Source organism: Polypterus senegalus, chromosome 10, assembly GCF_016835505.1.
Source record: "Polypterus senegalus isolate Bchr_013 chromosome 10, ASM1683550v1, whole genome shotgun sequence".
NCBI lineage: Eukaryota > Metazoa > Chordata > Cladistia > Polypteriformes > Polypteridae > Polypterus > Polypterus senegalus.
In genome coordinates this window covers 46,146,377-46,169,527 of record NC_053163.1, presented here as the reverse complement: position 1 = coordinate 46,169,527, position 23,151 = coordinate 46,146,377, and positions in this window count along the sequence as shown.

Sequence of the window (23,151 nt, the reverse complement as noted above, 5' to 3'; positions counted from 1 at the left end):
AAGACAGTCAAACTTTTTGGTAATTTTGCATTTTCAATATTCAATCAGAATAAATTTATTCTGACACTAAATAAAGCTAAGAAGTGTTATACATTCTATTACTATATTACAGGTTCCATCACTTTAGGATGCTATTAGAGGAAAGTCCAAATTGGTGTCTTTTGTTGCAAGAATGTTCAGATAAAAAATGCATAAAAACAGTGCAAGACTATGTTACAGCAAAATCCACCCATTGGGGACACTATAAGATATTTAAAGTAGTTTAGGCCAATTTATCTTGTAGCCTGAAAAAGTCTAACAATATTCAAAAGCTGAGAGAATCTCCGAGTTAGATTTCAGAAGGTCATACCTATAAAGGAGATATCATCAGTTTATAAAGAGACAGCCTGGGGGGAAAGAATTAATTTTGTCAGAGGTTACTGTGGTATTCTATCTAATAAACTGCTGAAACAGTTTTCTGAGAAAAAGCGAAAATGGCAAGAGATAAAGGTAGCATTGACTTGTGTCCTTATACTTAATGGGTCAGATTTACATAGTTACTGTATAAAAGTATAAGACGAGGGAAGCTGTAAGATTATTTGCTTGTGACTTGCCCAATATGCTGATTAGACGTGACCTCATTTAGAGTGATGCCAGGTAGATTAATACACCATTAACAGTTTGAATATCATGAACACCTTAACAAGAGATGCAATCAAAGAAAAACATTATTAATGGAACACATAAATATATACTTTGATAACATGAATGAAAGATTATGTTTATACAAGGATTACTTTCATTGTTATATTGTGGGTAGTTATTATTGAAACTACTAAACCACTTTTGTTTACTAGGTCACTTCTGAGGAAGGCCTTTAAGAAATATTTTTTCTATAAAACCTGAAAAAAGTCCACTTTAAGTTAACAAGCACATTCAAAGATAATGCTGTTACAACTCTTTTCAATACCCGACTGTACAAAAAACACACATACCTACTTATTAAATATCTTTGTGATCTACAGCTGTATGTTTCTAATGTAAGATGAATTATTATTTATACCATGTAATGTTCTCTATACAAAATAATGCAAAATCTTAATGCTGTAAGTTAAGTACAGATATTTTTTATATAGCACTGACATACAAAATGAATTTATGAAATAAATGTATACACACTATATTTTTAATTTATTTTTCATTTGTAACAGACAGTAACATTCCACATAACAAGCAAGTTGGGTAACTGATGGAAGAATACTCTATACAGTCTAATTTCAATTTATTATAAATTAATCTAATTTTTGTTTCCTATTTTACTATTTTGTTCACAATGCATTCTTTTCTGTGGCTTGAATTATCAGAAGGGAAATGCTTCTTTGCAGAGGTTCTTAAATAAAGAGCTTGTGGTCCATAGCTCATTCTGTTATGCCAGTCACGTTATGCAGAGTATTCTGCTGGGCAAAAACATGGGCAACTGCCACCAGCTTTTTTAGTTCCAGCCAACCTCAGTGAAATATCTGCTGCTAAGAGGGAAACTCAGCGATCAGGAGATGCACATTTAATTGAGAAAGTATAACGGGGTTAATATCGAAAGACAGAGAACTGTTGTCAAACCAAAACTTAAAAGAAAAACAAAACTCATCAGCAAGAATAAAATGATAATCATAGACCAGCCTTTAAAAAATTATTGAGGACACAGAAAAATTCAAAAATAGTGGAAAAATAATATTTGAACTAGGTAATAAATTAGCCAAAAAAGTAAACTTTTGATATATTCTAGAGCAAATAACATAATGTGAATGTGATTAAAAGTAAAGGATTAAAGCTGAAATCTTAGTAAAACAAGCCTGCGTTTTGCTTGGCTTTATATCAGACTCCACCACCATGCCTTTCCTTCTGTGATGTCCAGTTTTGTATTCTATAACTTTCCAAAGTAAACTCTTCAACTGTAATGTGCAGTCAAGATTACCAATTGAAGTGAGCCTAAAATTACCTCCAAAACTGCATAATATTTCACAACAACAATCAAAAAAAATATATAGACCAACAAACCCAATATCTTTACTCTCTGTTCAACATTTCGAAAATACTCATTTAAATAATAACAAGAAAAATATCGAGAGTGGTCTCCCCTAGACTTTCTCGTATACTCTGATATGGGAATGAATATTTGAGGAGTAAACCCTAAGACAATGATTATATTTTTATATTATGTACATTAAAGAGCCATCAACATCTAATCAAATCAAATGAATAATATATTGAACAATTATTATGAAAGTAACACTGAATAAATTGGACTTTGCAGCTGCATATTTAAAAAAAAAAAAACAGTATGTGTTCAGGTAAAGTACCACTTCTGGTTAGCGGAAATAGCCCAATAGTTGATAGAAATCTACGTTTTCTACCTAATACTTGTATGCAAAATTTGCTTGACTTAAGTGAAAGCATACTCAAGTTGTTGTCTTTATACACACACACACACACACACACATAATTCCAAAAATTATATTTTTCAGACTTTGGGAGGTCTAAAATGTTTGGATTTTTGGATGATTACAACACTTTCCCTATACTTCGTATACAAGAAAGTAAAAAATAATGAAACCTACATAAGCTACTTCAATCACAAATAGGGTGGAACGAACCAAACACTCTATTAAATTAAAAAAAAAAAAAAAAAACTTCTGGCTTAACTCTCGGTTCTAGCAAGGTCTTCCTCAAAATGGCAGCTTCAGCCCACATCAGACATCATCAACAGTCACTGCTTCAAAGACATGGGGTTTGCATTTTATTTCTATTTCTTTAATTTCTTAGCCATCATAATTTACTGCTTGTTAAATAAAAGTGCTACATTCAATATGCCTAAAAAGAATCTATGCACATTTTTAAACACATTACCAGGTAATTTTCTGAATGCTGACATATAATATCATATGCGTTTTTGCTGGTTTGCAGTTAGGCAGCTTAGTTTTTTGGTGTGTAATAGTCAAAGCACTTAAACTGGACAGAAGAATGTCAGGCACATAGTGTATTTCAGTGATTTAGTGAGATGTTTTTAATTATGGAAAATGCATTCTGACTTCATTTGGGATGAATCATGACTAAGGATAACAATCAATGGGTTTTAAAACAATGACAGATTTTCAGTTATGAAATAACAACTATGCTGTCTCAATACTGGTGCTAAATGCAAAATAAGTATAGATTTTATGGGCGTATAAACACACAAAATACTCCATTCCCTCATGCACTGCAATGTTAGTAGTAGTGGACGTAATGCATACCTTATGATGCTGACCATTTGTTTATTTTTGGAAAGCAGTATGAATATATTGTTTTGTTTATAATTCAGAGTTGTTGCTTATTAAATTGGATATCATGATGGCACATTGGTTATTATAGCTTCCTAACAATGCTTGACTGAGGCACCAGTAGCAGCTACGTGTTGGTACAGGTCGACTCCATACTCCCAGTTGATGTAGGAAGCCTCTTGAACCCACTACTATCTATAACATAACCAAAGGATAAGCCTAGCCGATGAGGACACATAAAGCCAGACAAGGGGTAGGTGCATAAAGGTGTCAAAGTGCTTTTATTTGAAACAGTCAAAACAAACAGTGTTCAAAACAAAGTGCAGTGCATCATCAGTCAATAAATAAATAATCCATAAAAACTAGTGATAGCAGAGGATAAAATCCAGTAAATAAATAGCTATCAAAATAAGAGGTTAAAAGCCAGAGATGATTCACAAAACTTTGAGCCCCAAATACTGCCCTTTTAAACATGGCGCATATAATCTGTCCTATAACACATCCATAGCATACCAGGTAGTCCAAGAAATGTGGGAGTGTACTGGGTGCAGAGTGCTGTCCCTGAAAAAAATCTGAACACAGCCAATTAAAGGGCAGCCTCGGGTCACCATCTTTTACTTGCCAAAAGATCAAAGACTTACATACACTCTCATTTGGCCTGTGCTATTCACACAGAATTTAAACAAATACAAGTCAAACCAAGTTTTTAATGGATGTTGACATGCACTGACACCAGGCACGTTTTGCAAATAATTACATGCATGTCATGATTATTTCATTACCTAATTAATTTAAGTAGAGTTATTAAAATATTTGAATGGGGGTGGTGCCCCAGAGTCCAGCATTACAAACAGTCACTAGGAGGGACAGTTAGAAAGCACTGCTGTTTAAGTGTGCTCTAATGTACTGGCACTCCCTCTGTTAAGGGATTTTTCCTGGTTTTTGCCTGATTCTGAATTAAATAGGCTCTAGATAATAATAAATATACTGTATCACTCACAATTTTTAAGAATTGCTGTAGAAATGAGATGTGTTTTTAAATATAAGTAAATAATTCAAGTTTTCTGGCATGACAGGCTACTTGGTGGCTGTAAATAGCTTGCTCTGAGTGAATGTGCCTGGCTCTGGATTGTCAGCACCCCTGGGATTCATTCCTTGTTCCTGCAATTGAGAAAGTAACTTCATAAAATGGATGAATTAATAATAAGGATAATTTCAGTCAACTTTTTTATAGACTTATATCTGGACTAATGCCATATATATGTATGTATGTATATAAATAAAATAGTTTTAAGAAACAAAATACAGCAGTCATGCTTATGTAAATCAGAGCTACAGTAATGGATGTGTATTTACTGTGTATATCTTTTTTTTTTTTGATCACTTGCCACTTCTTTTTGTTTAAATTGCAGTAGCAGATGTTGTGGGAGAGAGTTAATCTACTTTTCAATTGCACAATGCCTGGCTAAAGCAGAGTGCTTACTAGGCAACACATATAGCACTTTGATTTTGTTATTACACATGAAATTATATATAATATTGTTTAAAAGTCCTGGACTAGTACATTTGAAACATTTTAAGGTCAAAAGGACAGCATATAATTGATTTTTATGGATGGTAATTCAAGAGAAAATCTCATAAAGCAGAGGCATTGTGCTACCCTTGCTTCTCTGCTCCTACAACACAATGTACAGCTGTGCCAATTTGATTCCTTGAAGCAAGATGTTATGAAAAAATAAACAAAAGTAAAACAACATTCAATAATGATAATATTCACCTTTTCTAAATCACATTTTCTGAATAAACCATGCCCAGTGCCTGTTTCACCTTTCCTTCCACTTCTCTTCATTCGAAAACTCTCTGGCCTGTTCCAGATGAAAGCTTTCTTACAGATGTGACTAGAGTTCATTCTTGCTTCTCTACTTGCAGGTAGTTTCAGCTGATTCCATAGACTAGTTACATTGTGTCTTCTTGCCCAGGTAAATACTGGGAAGTAAATTCAATGATCTCCAACTAGTACAAAAATTTCATCTCCCTGACTGCATATATAGTAGCATATTTCTGTTAAAGGATTCAAGACCAGGCACATTATAGCAACAGCACCTTTTTGGTAGATACTACTAGCTGTCTGCTTGGCCCGACAGAGGAATATTAAGAGAAACTAAACCTACAATTAATTACTTTTGTGTAAAATCATCTAAACTAAGCCTATTTTTAATACAATTTACAGATACTGTATGAGACCAACATGCTATTTTATCTGTAATGATGTCTCTACTTACGACTTAATTGCACTTATTTATCTGCAATTGACGTGTCTTCTTAATTCAAGTCTGACAAAAACAGGTAAACGCCAGTTCTGTTTTGAATTGTTCTAAAAGTAAAAATGAGTCACAGTCATTCCTCATTCATTGACCTTTTACTGTTCCAAAACTAATGTAATAAGCAGGGAGATGGAAATACTCCAATCACAATTCTAAATATATAAAATACAGTTATCCTACTGCAAGCTTATTTTTTACATGAAACAAAATGCAGACATCATACTGTTCTAAGAAAATGCTATTAGTTTTGATTTATTGTTTTATGTAATGTCTTTTGCAGTGCTACAATAGAAGAAAACAAATCCTATCAGCCCAAGTTTGTACTTTGACTTAGAAAACATATTTTAAGCATTAGAAAAACTTAAACTAGAAATATTGTGTTTTGTTATTTTCTATGATTTATGGCATAATGTTTGTTCTGGGGTCTATCTTTGGCTCACCTGGTTTGATCTTTTTGGCCTTGGCCTTGGCCGTGCCTACTTATGGCCAAGAATTAGTTTATGCACAGCTCAGCACAATCATTTAATATAATTATTATTATTTTCTAAATATTAGTATTCCTCCCAGGTGGGCCTGATATTGATCAATTATGAAACATTTACTTAGTGTAAGGGTCAAAATTAATAAATATTGTTAATTGTTATAATGTTAATATCAAGCATTAGACTTTTAGCCCAGATTAAGTTATTGCCTTTATATTCCAGAATAATGATGATTGAACCTGTGGACTTTGCTTCACTCTGAGTTTGGCAAAATCATCAAAATGTTTAGGAACTTTAGCAAACTCCGTAAAATGCACTGAAGTCAACTGGGAAATGGGAACTGAACTAGTTTTGAGTGAACTATAATGGTGCAATGGTCTTTTAAGTGTTCCTTAAGGGTTAGGAAAGTATCTGTCAACTATGCTGGACTGATTACCGTGGACAAAAATGCGATCTGTGCTGTAAGGAGGCAGTGCTAAGGACTGTACCATCATGCATCAAACAACAAAAGATACAGATGGAAAATAACTACAGATAAAACACAACAAAGCATCACAAATTAGTAATCAGTAAAACAAAATAACAATAGTTAAAAAAAAAAACATTTTTTACATATTGATGCATTCACAGAATTCCAGTCTTTGGGCACACATTGACCATGCTATGAAGCAGCAATATGGGTCTAGCTCTTTCCATTATTTGGGTGCAGATGGAACATCTTTTTTGTTTCCTGTATTATCTCTGCAGATGCTTCACACTTTTGTTTTTCTATCAAGAAGAAAGAAATGATGTTTGAGATTTTTTGGGTACATGGCTAATTATATATACAAATTATTTAATGTAGCTCTGTAACTCCTGCCACACTTTCCTCCCACTACAGGTTTTCTCACACTCTTCTGTACGTGGGGGTGATGCTGGTCTGCTCTTATCTTCTAACCAGATACTTACTGCCCCTTGATCATCTTAGCACCTCTTCATTTGAATTCCATGCTGTTCAAGTAACCTTCCCTTACAGCCTATCTATTACCTTCCAGGTCCAAACGTGAATTTTCTGGATAAACTTTATTTCTTTCTCTCCTCTACAGTATATTCCTTTCCTCACATCCTGTTGTACCTCTAGGAGATTTCAACATAAACCTTCACTCTTCTAGCTTATCCTATTTCCTTACCCTTCTCTTTTCCTTTTCCTTCTTTCTGTCTCCTTCATCTCCTTCTCATCTGGCTGGTCATAAAATTGATCTCACATTCACACAACCTCTCCTTCTTCTTCATCAGGATGCACTTTGGCAAGTGTGGCATCGTCGTGTGATTTTTTTTACTATTAAGAAAGAAAACAAAAAAGTTAAGTGTAAACCATGTGAATTTCATTTGTTAAGACATTTCACTAGGTGGCATTCTTGTTTTTTCACTGCCATAGTAATCTAGAACTTGCCTGCAAGTCAATGATCAAGTCTAGGCTAGATACCCACCAATACTAGACTAATTTATACCTGTCAATTAACCTAAACACATGATTATAATGTAAGAATTGAAACCCAGGCTGATTTAGAGACCTTTAAAATCTACCTCAGTGCAATTTCAGAGAAATTACATGGCTAGGAGTGACAAGCTTTATTGGTTTATTTATAAGCTGTCTATGTCAAATTTGTTCTAATTTGATTTATTTTTAATGCTCTATACTCCTCATAAATGATGCCCAGTGCCATCTATCTTTTATCCATCCATCCATTATCCAACCCGCTATATCGTAACTACTGGGTCACAGGGGTCTGCTGGAGCCAATCCCAGTCAACACTGGGTGCAAGGCCAGAAACAAACCCCGGGCAGGGGGCAAGCCCACCGCAGGACACACACACATCAAGCACACTCTAGGGCCAATTTAGAATTGTCAATGCACCTAACCTGCATGTCTTTGGACTGTGGGACGAAACCAGAGTACCCAGAGGAAACCCACACAGACATGGGGAGAACATGGCACACAGGGATGACCTGGGAAGCAAACCTGGGTCCCCTAACTGCGAGGCAGCAGCACTACCCACTGTGCCACCGTGCCACACTGTTATTCATCAATTTCTATATTTTTCGAGATTTTATATTTGCATCAGGTTTCCATGACCCTCCGATGGAGTAAGCATTTTCCAAAACACAATATAAGAATGAAATTAACAGTTCCAAATGAAAAATTCACTGTTGATAATAACCCTAAGGATAGCTGCCTATGCTCAATGCCTACGCTCTGCTTCTCAGGCTCTGTCATTTCAAGGCTCCTTGCTCACCTCTTGTCCCCCTTTATAATTCTTGTCTTTGAAGGCATCTCTTAACATGCGTTCTACACCATTAATCCTCATCCTGAGTCTCACACTTCTTCGTTCGATACCATAACCAAAGCAAAACTGACCCATCACACCAAACAAAACTGACCAATCAGATTGCTCTATGGGACCAGACACACTCAGAGACATTTTATTATATAGTAGGTTATGTATGCAGACAGCAAACCTTTTTGGATTTGTTATATTCTACCTGAACTGTCTTTAGAAGATGGTGAAAATCTTTTGCTGTTTTGTTGATTTATTGATCTGCTTAACACAGATTCTGATTTGCATATTTTCTTAATTCAATGGACAATGTAATCCTTATTATGTCACTATATATCACACATATACATTTATATGCTCCATATTTTTAAACACCTCTGTAGCCTACTGTTAGCAGCTGGGTATTTTAATTGATATTTCTGTTTATGATATTGGCACCTTAAAATGTGTAGGATAGTAAAACATTTTTGAAATCCAAATCATGTTTTGGATATTGTTGTTTCATTCTAGGGCGGCACGGTGGCACAGTGGGTAGCGCTGCTGCCTCGCAGTTAGTAGACCCGGGTTTGCTTCCCAGGTCCTCCCTGTGTGGAATTTGCATGTTCTCCCCGTGTCTGCGTGGGTTTCTTCCTGGTACTCCAGTTTCCTCCCACAGACCAAAGACATGCAGGTTAGATGCATTGGCGATTCTAAATTGTGCTTGGTGTGTGTGTGTGCCCTGCGGTGGGCTGGCGCCCTGCCAGGGGTTTGTTTCCTGCCTTGCACCCTGTGTTGGCTAGGATTGGCTCCAGTAGACCCCTGTGACCCTGTAGTTAGGATACAGCAGGTTGGAGGATGGATGGACGTTTCATTCTAAATTTCAGAAAGTTACACTGTTGCTATATAATTTTTTTTTCATTTCTGATAATGTGCAAAAGTCATACTCATTTGTGTTCATTTAATGATTAATCCTACTCAGAATAAAAGTTCAAATACATTTTAATACTCTGCTTCCATGTTGAATTACAGTTCTTCAAAAAACCCTTACATTCTCATTTTTTATAATTTGCACATATACAAATTGCATATTATAATTCCTAACACATTCTGAATTATCCTTACCAGGTCAAAAGCTTTTGAGAAAGCGAGAAATAATAGTAATTCTATAAATGTAATAAATATGCTACTAAAGTGGAAAAACAGTGCTTTCTTGGTAAAAAAATAAAAAACCTAATGAAGCAATCTTGTAAAAATTACAAGATTAAACAAGAACACATTTTGAATTATTATGCAACATATGATTTCCAGTGCTTAAAATTCACAAGAATGAACAAAAGACTAACACACCTGAAGCCTGGAAATCTATTGTTAATGCAAGCTTTCAATAATTATTATTACGCTTAATATTATTCATTTTCAGAGGTGGTTTTCTTGGATTCCTTCTCCAGTCATCTGAGTGACTGTTAAATGATAGCTCATAACACAATGACAAGCTATAAGCTTTACAGTATGATGTAATGATTTATTCTTGTGTGAACAGAGAGAGACAGGGAGATGGTTTATTTTTATATAAGAAAGAATATTGTAACAATGTGAGGCCTAATTACTTCTTGGATATGTAATAAATTAATTTATTATAGTAACGTATTGTGTAAGCAGCAAAGAAAGAAAGAAAGACAGCGGATCTCAAATACTTTGTCTTGGCTTTCTCTAAGAACACTGTAGCTTTTTTTTTTTCTTTTTTGGAGATCCTCTGCTGTTGGCAATATGGGAGGCAACATTAATGACTGACATACAGTTTTTTGGAGATCTAAATAGACCTTATTGCAAGTATTTGCTGACAGAATACGAGCTAGTAATCTGCAAAACTATTTTTTTATTTTGATATTGTATTATTTAAAAAATATAATATATATATTATATTAAATAATATATATATTGGAATTGCAATAAAATGCAATTAGTTGACTGCTTGCTTCAGTAAAGTAATAGTGACTTGGCTAATAAAAATTCAAGTATTTGTTTTGCTATTTTAATGAGCTGTCAAGTTTAGAAGAATTTGAATAAAAAAGGAGAAAATAACCAAATGCATGTCAATGAACTTACAAGAATCCTATAAACTGAATCCGTGGTCTATGAAGATTGTCTTTTTAATCTCTAAAGATCTTTATAATCAAGCCAAGGATTTTTTATTAAAATTAAAAAAAAAGCAGTATGACATTATCACACATATTCAATACAATTTCATGCTCATAACTTTGACATTTGCTTATGCAGCTGTTTAATATGTAGGAGCTTTTTAATTTAATTTCTTTACAGTAATTTTGTTCAGACTGAAAACATTTCTTTGAAATACTCTCTATGCACATTCAAGAAAGTCTATTGTCAAATTTTAAAAATACTGTAGAATTTTATAGTTTTTGTAGTTGATTAATGTTCTGCAGCAGAGAAATAAAATTACCAGAGATGTTAATGGCACTAATCTCGGTCTTTGCCATCATGTAAGTATGTGATGATAAACATTACAGGTCCAGAGTGGAAAAAAACATAAATATTAACATCAGGTCATGGAGTACTGATAAAAAAAAGGCTGATAGGATAACAAAACTGAAAAATAAATATTTTAGCAGAGCATATGAATCCATTTAATGCTTGGTATTTCTCTTTTTTTTCAAATTATATTTGAAGGATCACAGATTGCAGCTTCTTAAAAAATAATTAACTATTTAAAACTAAAACAGAGTGAAATGTAATAGTGTTCACATGATCAGAGTTCATAAAAGTGAATCAGTTACATCAAAATAATGATATCTTGATACATTCAATGATTTAATTATATAGTATAAAAAGAAATAAGTAAATTAAAATGTATCTACTGAATACATTCATTGATTGAAGCACAAGATTTTGAAAGAAAAGATTTACATTTGCGCTTATTACTTTAGTTAACATTCCATTGATGTGCTGTTTTGTATTCATGTATTTTATTTGCACAATTTTCACAAGTTTACATCCTGAATATAAAGCAGTTGGTACTGTATCAAAAAAAAAAAATTCTGACAGACTTAATGGCGAGTCAACAATTATTTGGATTCCTGTTATTTTTCCATGCTTGGCTTCAAATTGATCCAAAAACTGTCAGTTTTGTTTTATGTCTGACTGCTTGAGAACCACCACTAATATCCTGCAACACTGAATACAAATATCTGTCAATGAGTCTTTATATTTAGAATGAAACCACTTTTAACTAGAAAGCAAAGATCAAAATTATCATTACTGATTTATTTATTACATGTACATACACTTGTTATGATCCATTCCTTTATTTTTTTAATTAAAACAGAGAGTGCATTTGATTATAAATAGAATAACTTTTCATCTTATAAAATTGAGATCAATGATCCTCTGTGATAAAAAGAAGGCAACCTATTTGCATATTAGTCCAGAGCATAAAACATATAATAAAATGCTTTGAATAGCTAAAAATAAAACTACAATATTTTTTCACAGAGATAACAAAGTGCAAAAATTGACAGGGTTACTGTACAAGTAGTCACATACTGCTCAGTGTGACCACTTGTACTTGAAAGTTAATGCTAGTGATAGACAGATAGATAGATAGATAGATAGATAGATAGATAGATAGATAGATAGATAGATAGATAGATAGATAGAACTGTATTTGAGTTTCTCTTTTACAAAAAACTCAATAAGAAAATTGATAATTAAATAAACTATTATTATTGTTATTATTGTACTATGACAAACAAAAAATACATACAAGAAAGAAAGAAAGAAAAACCTCTGACTTGGCTAGAGATAAACAGAGCAGGCACAGTCGGTGAGACATTTTATAGGCACATTGCTGTTGGTATAAAGGAGCCCACTGTAGCGTTTCAACATTTCTTGACACACTTCTGCTAAATAATTTGTTGTCTGAAAGTCCTCAGTGCTAGTGAGAGGGGATGTGCAACATTGTCCATAGCATCACTCAGTTTTGTCTTCGTTCTCTCTTTTGCTGCTCTCTCCAGGATGTGCAGAATGCATCCCATAACTCACCCCTGCCCTTTTAATCAGCGTATTCATTTGTCCGACATCTATTGAAGTGATGTTACCAATCCCAGCACACCACAGTGTAGAAGATCACAGAGTTGTAGGAGATGTGAAGGATATCACTTACTGTACACCATTAAAGGAAAACAGTCTCCTCTGGTCTTACTTATATGCAGCAGTTCCTCTGTGTTCTGAGACCAGTCCTATCTGTCACTGATGTGTACCCCCAAGTACTTCCAGAAGTGCACCACCTCTACATCCACTAACTGAATAATAACCGCGCATAGAGGCTCTTTGTTACCCAGTTCACAGGTTTTGCTGATGCTATGTTACAAACAGTTCATTCTGTACCAGTACTATAGATGTAAAAGCAGTTAGTTGTTTCTAGATATATTTTCCAGGCTGAAAATGGTTTATCTTTTTGCCAAATGAAACATTGTGTTGACAATCTTTCAATCTCACTTGTAGTATATATTCAGCAACAAATATGCTCACATTTAGAGCAACATGCAGTGACACATGCCACTCAGAATATATGTTGGTGTTTGTGTATCTTAATTGCCATACTTTGGGATTCTGTTCTGACATTTATTTGCAATGTTTAGTTACAAGGGGAAACTCATTTGACTGATTATAAAGCTGCATGCATTGGGTGATACTTAAATAGATGCTGACTGTGCGTACATTTTTCAACATAAATGATATTTGTATAGAGAACTAATGTCTGAATGAAGGTCTGAAATGCATTTATTAAAACTATGTAACAGTCAGCAGAAATCTTCTTAGTGTGGTATTTGTCAGTTTAAACAATGTAGTGTTTGTTGCTTTATAGGCCTATATTTGTCCGAGTGGACTTCCAAGAGACTTGGGTGTCAACCTTTCAGGTGTATTATTCAGTTTGTTAAGGAGAGTTTGCTGTCTCTTGCTGGGGTCCTTAAAAAGTCATGACAAATTATTTAAACTAAATGTGATTATGAAATTGTAAAACACATTCATATTTGTAAGATCTAACAAATTGTAAAGTGATTCTTTAATTGTTAAATCTACATAAAGAAATAGTAAAAGTCACATGATTCTGTTTTACTTTTGCTTTCTTAGTAGCAAGTCCACATTTCCCACAGATTTTCTGTATCAAATGAAGTTTTCTTATTTTACATTAATCAAACAGTGTTGCTTTATATTCAAGGCATATTCTGATGTTCCTTCTTCACTCTGCTATACATGGAATGCTGATTTTACTTTCAGCCGGTATTAACTTTGTTTAACAAGTTGAGCATTCCACATTTATTTATCAGTAGGTTGTAAATGTTTTCAATCATTTCTAAACTCATTTGTCTTTTCTGATAATGTTCTCACATGCAATAAGTCATTTTTTTATTTTGTCATCCAAGTACTGTATGTGATAGAAGAAGGCAGATACACATGTCATATATTACTGTAGCAAAGCAGTGGGTGAAAGAAGATACTTTGGTGTTTTTGTTAGGAAAGTATTTATTAATGCTTATTTATATTTGGCAACATTTTAAAATATTGGGGTTTTTTTGAGTGCTGCTATTCTGGAGCCACTGGTCACAAGGCCACTTTCCATTGCTGCACATGTAATGTATTTGCTACATTATGTACGACAGCAGTACGATTATGCTATAAAAAATAGCAATTTGTGTTAAGCAGTGTTTAAACTTGATTAAATTTTTGCCTTTAATGTAGTTCTGTGAACTTTGGTTATTGCATGTTATGTTTAGACTACTGATCTTAGCAACATCCTGACAATTCTTCTGTTTATCCCTTAAAGAAAGGGATTTCAAGAACTCTGCCACTCTAATAAATAAACTGTCTAGAAAGACTTGCGTATTATTTCTTGTTGGTCATGATGGTTGTATGATTGAACTGCATTCACTTTAGGAACAGGATGACCATTAAGATCTACAGTAATATATCATGCAATTCCTCCCTTCTTGACTGAAGTTCTATGCAGAATGGACTGTGTAAGAGCCCCTTCTTTGAAGCTGGTATACTTTAACTTTACAGGTTACAATGTTCAGTGTAGCACTACGTTAGCCTCCATTGGTAATGCTTGAGGAAGCACATTACCAGAAACACCAATATCTTCCTTCTCCTTCCATTCTTCCTCCTTGGAGTCATCTAATTCTGTCCTAACTCTGGCTCTCTCATGTAGTGAGATGGCTCATTTTTATATTGAATACAGGACTGCTTCTGGTAGCGAGACATTAACCTGTGGAAGAACTTCCAGGGGCCCATGGAAGCTACACATTATCCTCAAGTTCCCCTGCTAGTGTCCAAATTGGGAAACAGTTAGAGGAACTGTGAAACCTCTCGTGTTGGGGAATACATTTTTAATAAAAAAAAAAATTTCCCTGGTCCTTTCATTACTCATCCCTGATACCAACTGGGGCTTTGCTCAGCCGGGCTGCCTTTCCACTCCAGTGGTCATTTCATTACAACGACGCAGTTAGGTAAGGAATCATTCTCCTGTCAGCATGCCAGACAATCCTCCCTGGTTCTTAATATATATACTAGAGAGGCTAAAAGACAGTTGGAGAGGAATATAGCAGATAAGGCGAAAGAAGACCCCAAGAGATTCTTTCAGCATTTTAGTAGTAAAAGAACAGTTAAGGAGGAGGTCAAGTTCATCAGGAATAGTAAAGGGGAATTAAAAGATACAGACAATGAAATAGCAGATGCCCTAAACTTAAATTTTTCTGAGGTGTTTACAAGTGAACAAGTGGATAACCTCCCAGAGGTAAACGCAACTACTAAGGAGGTACTGAGGGATTTGGAAATTGTAGAGGGAGAAGTGCTGCTCAGATTAAATAAGATGAAATCAAACAAATCACCAGGCCCAGATAATATTTATCCTCGTGTTCTTAAGGAGGCTAGTGAGTACATATATAAACCCTTGACACATTTTTAGGAAGTCACTGTGCACTGGAGAGATTCCAAAGGACTGGAAAATGGCAAATATCATCCCATTATATAAAAAGGGTGACAGGGCAGATCCAAGCAACTACAGGCCAGTAAGCTTAACAAGCATCACAGGAAAATTAATGGAAGGAATTATTAAGGATAAGATTGAGCAACACATGGCAAGGACAGGAGTTATTCTGAACAGTCAGCATGGGTTCAGAAGAGGGAGGTCGTGTTTTACTAACATGTTGGAATTCTATGAGGAGGCAACAAAAGGATACGATCAAAGTGGAGCTTATGATATTATTTATCTAGACTTTCAGAAAGCATTTGATAAGGTGCCACATGAGAGGTTGGGCATCAAGTTAAAAGAAGTGGGAGTTCAGGGTGATGTTTTTAGATGGGTGCAGAATTGGCTCAAACACAGGAAGCAGAGGGTGATGGTGCGAGGAACCTCATCAGAACTGGCCGATGTTAAGAGTGGTGTTCCACAGGGGTCAGTGCTAGGGCTATTTTTAATATATATAAATGATTTAGATAGGAATATAAGTAACAAGCTGTTTAAGTTTGCAGATGATACCAAGACAGGTGGATTAGCAGATAATTTGGAATCTGTTATATCATTACAGAAGGACTTGGATAGCATACAGGCTTGGGCAAATTTGTGGCAGATGAAATTTAATGTCAGTAAATGTTAAGTATTACACATAAGAAGTAAAAATATTAGGTTTGAATACACAATGGGCGGTCGGAAAATCGAGAGTACACCTTATGAGAAGGATTTAGGAGTCATAGTGGACTCCAAGCTATCAACTTCCCAACAGTGTTCAGAAGCCATTAAGAAGGCTAACAGAATGTTAGGTTATTTAGCACGATCTGTAGAGTACAAGTCCAAGGAGGTTATGCTCAACCTTTATAATGCACTGGTGAGGCCTCATCTTGAGTACTGTGTGCAGTTTTGGTCTCCAGGCTACAAAAAAGACATAGCAGCACTAGAAAAGGTCCAGAGAAGAGCGACTAGGCTGATTCCACGTCTACAGGGGTTAAATTATGAGGAAAGATTAAAAGAGCTGAGCCTTTACAGTTTGAGCAAAAGAAGATTAAAAGGTGACATGATTGAAGTGTTTAAAATTATGAAGGGAATTAGTCCAGTGGATCGAGACTTGTATTTTAAAATGAGCTCATCAAGAACACGGGGACACAGTTGGAAACTTGTTAAGTGTAAATTTCGCACAAACATTAGGAAGTTTTTCTTTACACAAAGAACGATAGACACTTGGAATAAGCTACCAAGTAGTGTGGTAGACAGTAAGACTTTAGGGACTTTCAAAACTCAACTTGATGTTTTCTTGGAGGAAACAAGTGGATAGGACTGGCGAGCTTTGTTGGGCTGAATGGCCTGTTCTCGTCTAGATTGTTCTAATGTTCTAATGTACTGTATATATATATACAGTGGTGTGAAAAACTATTTGCCCCTTCCTGATTTCTTATTCTTTTGCATGTTTGTCACACAAAATGTTTCTGATCATCAAACACATTTAACCATTAGTCAAATATAACACAAGCAAACACAAAATGCAGTTTTTAAATGATGGTTTTTATTATTTAGGAAGAAAAAAAATCCTAACCTACATGGCCCTGTGTGAAAACGTAATTGCCCCCTGAACCTAATAATTGGTTGGGCCACCCTTAGCAGCAATAACTGCAATCAAGCGTTTGCGATAACTTGCAATGAGTCTTTTACAGCGCTCTGGAGGAATTTTGGCCCACTCATCTTTGCAGAATTGTTGTAATTCAGCTTTATTTGAGGGTTTTCTAGCATGAACCGCCTTTTTAAGGTCATGCCATAGCATCTCAATTGGATTCAGGTCAGGACTTTGACTAGGCCACTCCAAAGTCTTCATTTTGTTTTTCTTCAGCCATTCAGAGGTGGATTTGCTGGTGTGTTTTAGGTCATTGTCCTGTTGCAGCACCCAAGATCGCTTCAGCTTGAGTTGACGAACAGATGGCCGGACATTCTCCTTCAGGATTTTTTGGTAGACAGTAGAATTCATGGTTCCATCTATCACAGCAAGCCTTCCAGGTCCTGAAGCAGCAAAACAACCCCAGACCATCACACTACCACCACCATATTTTACTGTTGGTATGATGTTCTTTTTCTGAAATGCTGTGTTCCTTTTACGCCAGATGTAACGGGACATTTGCCTTTCAAAAGTTCAACTTTTGTCTCATCAGTCCACAAGGTATTTTCCCAAAAGTCTTGGCAATCATTGAGATGTTTCTTAGCAAAATTGAGACGAGCCCTAATGTTCTTTTGCTTAACAGTGGTTTGTGTCTTGGAAATCTGCCATGCAGGCCGTTTTTGCCCAGTCTCTTTCTTATGGTTGAGTCGTGAACACTGACCTTAATTGAGGCAAGTGAGGCCTGCAGTTCTTTAGACGTTGTTCTGGGGTCTTTTGTGACCTCTTGGATGAGTCTTCTCTTCGCTCTTGGGGTAATTTTGGTCGGCGGCCACTCCTGGGAAGGTTCACCACTGTTCCATGTTTTTGCCATTTGTGGATAATGGCTCTCACTGTGGTTCGCTGGAGTCCCAAAGCTTTAGAAATGGCTTTATAACCTTTACCAGACTGATAGATCTCAATTACTTCTGTTCTCATTTGTTCCTGAATTTCTTTGGATCTTGGCATGATGTCTAGCTTTTGAGGTGCTTTTGGTCTACTTCTCTGTGTCAGGCAGCTCCTATTTAAGTGATTTCTTGATTGAAACAGGAGTGGCAGTAATCAGGCCTGGGGGTGGCTACGGAAATTGAACTCAGGTGTGATACACCACAGTTAGGTGATTTTTGAACAAGGGGGCAATTACTTTTTCACACAGGGCCATGTAGGTTTGGATTTTTTCTCCCTAAATAATAAAACCATCATTTAAAAACTGCATTTTGTGTTTATTTGTGTTATATTTGACTAATGGTTAAATGTGTTTGATGATCAGAAACATTTTGTGTGACAAACATGCAAAAGAATAAGAAATCAGGAAGGGGCAAATAGTTTTTCACACCACTGTATATATATATATATATATATATATATATATATATATATTGTGGTCCCCGGCCGGGATGCCCAGGAGGACCAGAGGAGGGCTTATGCCTCCTCCAGACCACGAGGGGGCGTCTTTCCTGGTTATGTTGGGGGCCTCGGGTACAGGGCTTGGAAGCCCAGCTCTGTAGGGACCCGTGGCCACCGCCAGGCGGCGCCCCAATGCCGGAATATCCCATGTGGTCCCCGGCTGGGGCTGGAGCCCGGCTGGGATGCCCAGGAGGACCAGAGGAGGGCTTGTGCCTCCTCCAGACCGTGAGGGGGCTCCGCCCTGGTTATGTAGGGGGCCTCGGGTAAAGGGCTTGGAAGCCCAGCCCTGTAGGGACCCGTGGCCACCGCCAGGCGGCGCCCCAGTGCCTGAGGAACCCTGGAGCCCAGCACTTCCGCCACACCAGGAAGTACTGGGGAGAAGAAGACAGGAGACACCCAGACGGCTTCCGGGTGAACAGCCGGCACTTCCGCCACACAGGGGTGTGTCCAAGAGGGAGTGCCAGGAAGCAGCTGGAGCCCATCCAGGTTCCCATAGAAGGGGCCGCCTCCCTTCAGTCGATAGTGGAGGTGGTCAAGAGAAAGGCACAGAGACTGTGAGGCCTGGACAGTTGGGGGAACGGTGCTGGAGGCACTGGGAAGTGCACTGATTTAAAACTGTAAATATTGTAAATAAATAGTGTATTGGGTGAACTATGTTGTTCGTCTGCCTCTGTCCGGGTCCCAGTTCACAATATTTATACTATATATATAAGCAATGCCACCATGTGTTTTTGTTAATGTAAATAGGCTTGTAAATGTCAAGCATATATCCATGTATATTTTATTAAAACCTGCATTATCCAGTTTTGGGACAGAAAGAATAAAACTTAGGACAATGTTCTATTCAAAAAGGACAGTCTCTTACTTTATGTCATTACCCGCTCTTAAATTTCTTTTCTTTCTAAAGCTTGGTGAAAAAAGCACACAAAATGTGACTGATATATTGTTCATATTTAAAGCTTCAATCAATAAAGTAAGTAACACCAAATACTAATTAAATAAATGAAAATGTAAAAATTCCACACCCAGAGACTTGAAATTGTTCATGCATTTTTGTCTGCAGGCACCAGAAACAGATATCAAAAGACTCCTGCTGAACAGAAGTGAAACGAAAGAGACTGTTAAAGTAACAGACTTTTTTTTTTAATTAAGCAGGGTGAAAATGAAAAAGGTGAAAAGAAGGGCATACATTTTCAAGGAAAAATGCTGGTAATTATATAAAAATGACACTCGAGCACTGAACATGGCAAAACAAATATGAGAAGACACAAATGTCAGGATATGCATGACAGATTTTCTTTACTTTCCTCCTTCATCTTGTCTTTATAGTTAACAGCCAGCTTCCCAGAGCAAATGACTCTTTTTTTTCTTTTTTTCTGTGCCTTAATACACTATCCATTTTAAAAGGATTTCACATTTTCACCAAAAAAAAAAAAAAAAAAGCATCCACTGGTACCTTGTATATCAAAATGACCTAGAGGCTTATTTTCTCAAACATTATTATTTTAATTCAGCCAGATCAACAAATGGAAGATATCCATGGCCTATCTGACTTCACCAAAATGTCCGCTCACACCCTAGAGTCAACTTTTAAGACATCATATTTATACTAATCATGTATTCAATGCAAAGGGAACACTCAAATGAAAGCATTTTGCTTGTACTTAAAATTCTGCAATAATCCTATATAGTGCATGAATTACCATAGAATTCATGTCTCTAATTTTTTACTAATACAGACATTACTACCTGTTCTATTTAGGAATAAAAATGTTTATATTAGATAAATAAATATCATTCAAGGCTTGGTAAGTATCTTAACATACATTTGCAATTGTCTTCTTGTTTTCATTTATTTTATTTCAAGAAAATAACATTGCATACAATCAAGTCAAACTTAGATAACAAATGGCTTCATTGTCAAACCAGAACAATAAATCAGAAAGTTATAAATGAAAGCAGGAACAAAAAAGACAGACCTTAATTAAACGTAATTTAACCCTCACCTGAGAGAAAGACAGGAGAGCCAAGAGCATGGGCAAAAATAGAAAAAAAAGGGAAATGTCCTTTTTCCCCCGATATGAATGCTTATTCTAAAATTTTATTTATTAAATCTTGCCATATTTTAAAGATGTTTTGAACAGAACCTCTAAGCAAAAATTTTATTTTTCTCAATTTCAAACAGTATAGAACATCAGTTACCTACTTACTGTGGAGGGATTCTTCCAGTTAAGCAAGATAAGTCTCCATGCTATTAGTGTGGTATTTGCAATTACAACACCAAACACAGCTGTCAATGGGTTAGGAGTGATTGTGACCCAAAGACGCCATGAGTTTGATAAGCATTTAAATATTTTTGTCCAAAATTATGCTAATTTGGTGCACTCCCAAAACATGTGGACCAGTGAGGGGTGAGACTGCAGCCTGATTACAAAGTATGCAGGTTGGATGTTGTCCTGGGTCGATGATCAATGTGATCAATGAAAGATTTTAAGTTGAATTATTGGGTGCTTGCACATTGAATGCACATAGAGCTAGAGTATTATAATCTTCTTATATAATATACTACCGTGGCTGACTGTTTGTCTGTCCAGGATTTTAAATCACCTGTAGTTCGCAAACCATTTGAACTATTCACTTAAAATTTGGTACTCATATACCATGTGACGTTAACTGTCCTCTTTCAGGGTGATGATTGACCTCCAAGGTTATTCCTCTTTTCATTTAAAATTTATTTTGTTGTAGAATTAACTCTCGGCAGTAGCCAGCAGGGCAGCCATGTGGCACATGTGTACTCATTCCCTACCACCTTCGCCATCACTTCCCCTACCTCTTCATGTCTTAAATCATTCTTGAGGCAGATTGAAGACTTAAGTGCCAGCTTAAGTGAAAAATTAAGGAAAATGTAATAAGTAATTTCAACATAAACACTCACTAAATCAGTTTTAACGCAAAAAAGAAGCTGACGAAAGAAGAGAAGAAGCGGGTCGCTTGGGTGGAGAAAAGAAGAGCTGCTCAGGAAGCAGCAAGCGCATCAACCTCTGAGCAAATAAATGCTAAATGTATAAAGAAAGAGTATGAAAACTATGAATGCTCAAGTTAACTGTATTCACTGCATTTCTGACTTGCTATATCCTAACACAGGGTCACGGGGGTCTGCTGGAGCCAATTCCAGCCAAAACAAGGCGCAATGCAGGAACAAATCCCGGGCCAGCCCACCACAGGGCATACACACACCAAGCACAATTTAGCTAACCTGCATGTCTTTGGACTGTGGGAAGAAACCGAAGCACCTGGAGGAAACCCACACAGACACAGGGAGAACATGCAAACTCCACACAGGGAGGACCCAGGAAGTGAACCCAGGCCTCCTTACTGTGAGGCAGCAGCGCTACCACTGCGCCTACTGGTAATATTGTTATATATATTGTGGCCCCCGGCCGGGACGCCCAGGAGGACCGGAGGAGGGCTTGTACCTCCTCCAGACCGCGAGGGGGCGTCCGTCCTGGTTATGTTGGGGGTCTTGGGTAAAGGGCTTAGAAGCCCAGCCCTGTAGGGACCCGTGGCCACCGCCAGGCGGCGCCCCAATGCCTGAATATCCCGGGAGCCCAGCACTTCCGACATACCAGGAAGTGCTAGGGGGAAGACGACCGGGGACACCCGGACGTCTTCCGGGTGCGCAGCCGGCACTTCCGCCACACTGGGGCGTGGCTACGGAGGAATACCGGGGAGCAGCTGGAGCCCATCCGGGTTCCTATTTAAGGGGTCGCCTCCCTCCAGTCACTGGCGGATGTCGGGTGGAAGCGGACAGAGCTGGAGAGAGGACTGGAGGCGGCCAGGAGAAAGGCATTGGACTTGTGTGGCCTGGACAGTTGGGGGAACAGTGCAAGAGGCACTGGGACGTGCACTGAGCTGTAAATATAAACTCTATAAATAAACGTGTGTTGGGTGAGAATTACGATGTCCGTCTGTCTGTGTCCGGGCTGAAGTTCACAATGGCGCCCAACGTGGGGCCAACCGTCTGGTGCAAGACGGGGACCCCCAAACAATAGATATTTTGTGGACGGCCCGGCGCAGCAGGGGACCCCACACACTCGCCACGGGAACGGCCTGTGCAGAACCCCGCGGGAGAAGTTTACCCCAGGGACTGCCATCGGACCACAGAATGGCCATTCCCGGGTGCAGAGGAAGGAGAACGGGCGTCGCCTGAGTGCAGCGGGCTCCGAAAGTCGCGCTGTCGTAAGGGACGGCCCAACCAGGATGGAGACACAGAAGGCCACACTGAAGCAGGGGCCTCGGAGTGACGGGATCCGGGAGATGAGTGCCCTGACCTGCAGTAACCGGCCCTTCGGGGTCGCACTTACCTTGTTTCCTACAGGTCGCCCGCCAGGTCAACTTTCTTACAGATGCTAAGTGCTCTCGCCGTCCAGCTGGAGAAGCTGCAGGGGAAGGCGGTCGCGTCGGAGGAGACGCCGTATGACACGGAGGATCGGCGCAACGCTGGAGCCTGTGGCCGGCAGAGTACTGCGTTGAAGGTAGGTGACGCCGTCCCTGTAAAGCATGAGGGGGGATTCGCCGAACACGGCCGTGACTGTATAAAGGAAGACCGGCTTCAAGTAGGCAATTCCCCAACAGTGGACGTGGCGGTA